Source organism: Vigna umbellata, chromosome 5 (assembly GCF_029865625.1).
Source record: "Vigna umbellata cultivar VRB3 chromosome 5, Vumbellata_1.0, whole genome shotgun sequence".
Lineage (NCBI taxonomy): Eukaryota > Viridiplantae > Streptophyta > Magnoliopsida > Fabales > Fabaceae > Vigna > Vigna umbellata.
In genome coordinates, this window is record NC_142169.1 from 56,251,845 (window position 1) to 56,256,696 (window position 4,852).

General features: G+C 28.3%; 1 long non-coding RNA gene across 1 annotated transcript; it reads left to right on the forward strand.

The window, feature by feature from the left end:
- Positions 1 to 3,635: 3,635 nt before the first annotated feature.
- On the forward strand, positions 3,636 to 4,061 carry LOC148198678 (uncharacterized). Its single transcript, XR_015786690.1, has 2 exons — positions 3,636 to 3,751; positions 3,832 to 4,061. It is a non-coding gene; the product is annotated as an uncharacterized LOC148198678 (long non-coding RNA).
- Positions 4,062 to 4,852: the final 791 nt, after the last annotated feature.

Genomic DNA, 4,852 nt, shown 5'->3' on the forward strand with positions numbered 1-4,852 from the left:
AGGTCTATTTGAGTTTAGAATACAATATAGGAGTGTTAGAAGTTGGGGAAGATGCATAGGATAGGTCATGAGTGGCTGAAGAGTGCAAATTCTATTGTTTTGATTTTGCATAATTATGTAGTCTCGCTGAGTGAATGTATTCACCTAGCGAGTAGAACACTTCTAATTGAGCGAGTGTAGTTGCTGAGCGAGTAGAAATCACTATTTCTGTATTCGTAGAGCGAGCCATGGTGGTTGAGCGAGTGGGCTGACTGACACTTTTAACTGATCGAGCAAACTTGGTGGCTGAGTAGAAATTTCAGATTTTCAACTAAGTTATTATATACTTCTTAAGATGTGTTCAATGTATGTGATTGTTTGAATGATTAGTTTATAATACTTATTGTGAAGTATGAATTAATTTATAATATAAATTAGACACAAGAATATGTATATGGTTTCAAATGGATTCAATGTAAAGGTGAAGTAATATCAATGGATTCAAAGTTATGAAGGTTAGTTCCAAGGTGGAACTTCTTGGTGTGGTTTGGAGTGTTGTTAGAATGAATGCAGGTAGCTCAGTCTTGGGGGTTATCCTAACACTGTAATGGTCATACATTTTCAAGTAGAGAGGTTTGACACATGGTGAGAGTAGTAGGAGATCCTAGTCTTGGGTGCTTCTAGTATGATCGAAGGTGAGTGATAACAGACTAACCTTGTGAATATGGTAAGGTGAAACCCATTGAAAATGGCTTTCCAAAGCAGTAGAGGTCACCATAAGTGCACAACCCATCATAGTTCGACATTCATTCTAAGTCCGGACAGTCTAGTCAGAGTATGGTCATGCATAAAGAGTTTAGTTGGTTAGTATGATATGGGTATCATGTGTATAATGTTTAAATGTTTATATATATATATATATATATCATTAAATGTTTGTATTCTAGCTACACTACCTTTTGTGTTGTCTATTGCGTGTTGTTTTTTCTTTTGCGATGATCATCTAAATGGTGTGAGCTTAGGGAGATAGTCTTTTCATTTGTTCCAATGAGAGGTGAAGGTGAAGTTGATGAGTTGGTCGATGGATCTATAGAAGTAGATCTATTGTCTTTTTGTAGGTTTGTTTTCATCTAGGTGATTCTATTATCATCTATGTAACGTAATATTTTAGTAGTTTTATACTATTAAAATGAGATGTTATAGTTTTAAAAATGAGATTAATTTATAAGATGAATGTATCATTTATAAGTTATGAAAAAAATTATTTAAAAAAAAATTGAGTTAATATAATAATGAAGTTAAACAAGAAAATGTATATTTTAAAAATTAATTTTTTTATTGAAATAAATTGATTTAATAAAAATGAGAAGACTAAAATTTATTTTACATGTAATTTTGTTGGCAAGAAATGTTTGTAAAAAGTATTCATAGATGTGTAGTTAAGAGTTATTTTAGAACTTTTGTTTTGTTTTTTCAATATTTGAGTTGTTGTTAAAAATCAAGTATTTAATTATTTAAAAAAAATGGTAGCAAATTTTTTAATATTAATGTATTAGTAGAAAATTGTGTTATGAAGTTAATTAAATAAGTTTGATTAAACTGAAAATTTATAAGTGAATAGAAATTTTTTTTATTGAATGAAACAAATTATAAAAGTGGAAGATAATTAATTATGTGATATGAATTCTCTAATGCTAAAAATGATTTCTTATGGGTAGTGTTTGACCGTATGAGTAGTTGTTTGGGTGTCCTCCTTTCCTAACATCCATTTCAGTCTTGATTTTAGACGATTTTGATCGACTTTTTATGTCTCTTCTCATCACTATTTTGGACAAATATGTGGGTATTTGTGCATTGGTCAATACATGTCTTAGCTTCGCAAACAAATTGTTATACGCCTTAATGACTATATCCAACCTAGGGATATAACGGGTTGGATTGGGTCAGACACAAATAATACTTACCCGCAATCTGACTTGTATACAAAAATCGTACTCATTACACACTCTGTTATCTGTGGGATACTCATATAAAAAAGCATGAATCTTGTATAATCCGCTAATATCCGTTTTCAACCCATAAATATTAAAAAAAAAGTTATAAGTTTTTTAAAAAGGTCCAAATCAAATTGAAAAAAAAAAAAATTCCCAGTTTCCTAACCTTTAAAGCATATCACCATATTCTCTTAAAAAGTAAACAACACTCAGTTAATTTTTAAAAAGGAAACTGAGACGGAAAGGAAACTACAAGTTAATCTTTAAAAGTTAACTCTTAGAGAAATTTAGTGAGAAAGAATTAAACTGAAATTGAAAAGTTTTAGAGAGAATTAAACTGAGATGGAAGGTTTTCAATTAATTCAACCCACTGACAATAATACAGGAGAAGGGAAAAGCATTATGGTAGCTGCCCTAATTAGTAAAGCTATTCAATGGATGATAACATATTACAGCTCGTTTCATTTATATAATGAAAAGGGAAGGGGAAATAAATGAAAATAAGGGAGTACTGACATTTCAAAAATGTTGTTGTTCCAGTGAAGTTTGAAGAAAAAGAAAGAGGTTAGTGGACCTTAAAATTGTCGATTAATTGATTCAAAAAAACCCTTTTTCCATGTTGTAGGTCTGTGTCTCTGATCCCTTCAAGGATAAGTCTTGATTATAAATTAGATAAAGGCTTAATACCCTATTTTGTCCCTAGTTTCGCTCGAAAATGTTAAATTAGTCAATCCTTTAAAACGTGCGTTAATTACGTCCTTACTTAATAAAATTTATATCAATGAAATCCCTTCCGTTAAATCCGTATAAACGGCGTTAATAGAAGAGAGAGAAAAATAATTAACGCCGTTTGTACGGATTTAACGGAAAGAATTTCATTGATATAAATTTTATTAAGTAAGGACGTAATTGACGCACTTTTTAAAGGATGGACTAATTTGACATTGTCGAACGAAACTGAGGACAAAATAAGATATTAAGGCATTAGATAAAATAACAAAAAACATGATATAGCTTACTTGTTGGTGGCTCACCTAGAGTTTGCTATTTCTTCTCTAGTGAACTTGACTATAGAGAATACGCAATAACTAAACAAATATTAAACAGTAACTTTAATAATTTTTAAATAGACAATAAATATCCACAAATATAAATAATATGATATTCGAATCCGATTCTTTAAAGAACGAACATTAAATTATGTACGCTACACGGATATTTATTATCCATGAATATTAACTGTTCATATAACGAATTTTACGTACAAATATGCGTGGACATGTTTTTTTTCCATCCCTAATCTAACAGTACATACACTGTCGATGTATATGTTGGATCTATTTATGACTAATATTTATTATTGCAGTAATTTGTCTCCTTTTTAATAAAGAAATTGTTGCATCTAGTATATCATGATATTAGAGGAGATTGAATACCGTGTATTGAATTTTCACATGAAATTACTTATATAAATAAAACGCTGAATGTGCTACCCAGTAATAAAAACAAAGAGTTCAAATCTCAACTTCAACTTTAAATATATCTTTGTCTCTTATAATTTATTGCACTTCATGAATATTATTCTTACCATTATTGTAACTATTGTTATCGTTATTATTTTATTATTATTATGATTATAAATAATACCTAAGAGACAGAACTCTGAAACTTGAAAAATTATTCTAAAAATCCCTTTAAACAGAGAGAAACAGCAATGGCAAAAACTCCAGTATTGTTTCCATGCTTGATGGTTTTATGTCTCCTAATATTTGCAACAGGTACGTTTCATTCTCTTCTTTTATACATTTTTCTATATTTCTTTAACTAATCATTTGACGAAAATGAACAAATTTTATAGGATTTGTGAATGGTTGTAACTACCGCTGCCATGACGTAAGTGCTTGTTTTAAACTGCGCTGTGCTCCTGATTGCCAAAAGCAATGCCGCAACCAGTGCTGCGATTGCTTCTGTCCTGGAAATGAAAAACCTGAAATAAAGATGTAACAATTCCTTCTAATAATTTCATATTGTTTACATATTAAGAGTAATAATAATAATAATAATAATAATAATAAATATTACTTGAAACATTTTTTGATACATATATTAATTTTATATTAATTTTATATGAAAACACATGCACATATATTTATTTATTTATCATAATAAAAAGAATAAAATATTATCATATAATTTTTATATCTGAAATAGTCAATTAAGTTAATTTTTTTTTACAAAACTTAAATGATAAAATAATTAAACGAATTATATGAATAACGAATAAAATTGTTGAATAATTGTTTATCTTAATACAATGGTTACAAAATTCATTTAAAAATTATTTACAAAATTTAAAAGATTAAATAAAATATGAAATATATTTATAGAGTAAAATGAATATATTGGTATACATCAGCCGTTACAAAAATGAATTCTCTACATATAGAATAAATATAATTCTTGAGGTGATTTATTTAAAACAAATTATTAAGTGTATTATTTAATAATAATAAAACATACATTTTACATATCGGAATTTTGTAGTTTAATTATTTTGAAATGCTAACGACATTTATCTATATTATCATGATACACAATTAATTTTTTTTATTATATTTATAAAAAAAATTGTATCTAAACAACGTCTATAATAAATAAAATAGTAGAATAAAAATTAGGTTTAATCATATCGGACATCCCTATATGTGGAGGTTTTTTTTTAATAGGTCCTCGTATTCTAAATGGTCTCAATTAGGTTCCTTATTGTGTAAAATTAAATCAATTTAGATCTCGTCGTTAATTTGGCTGGACAGCGTTAAAAAATGTTGTGCGTGGCAGAGTGACATGACCAAGTTTTACTGGCGTGGCAGAGTTTGTCG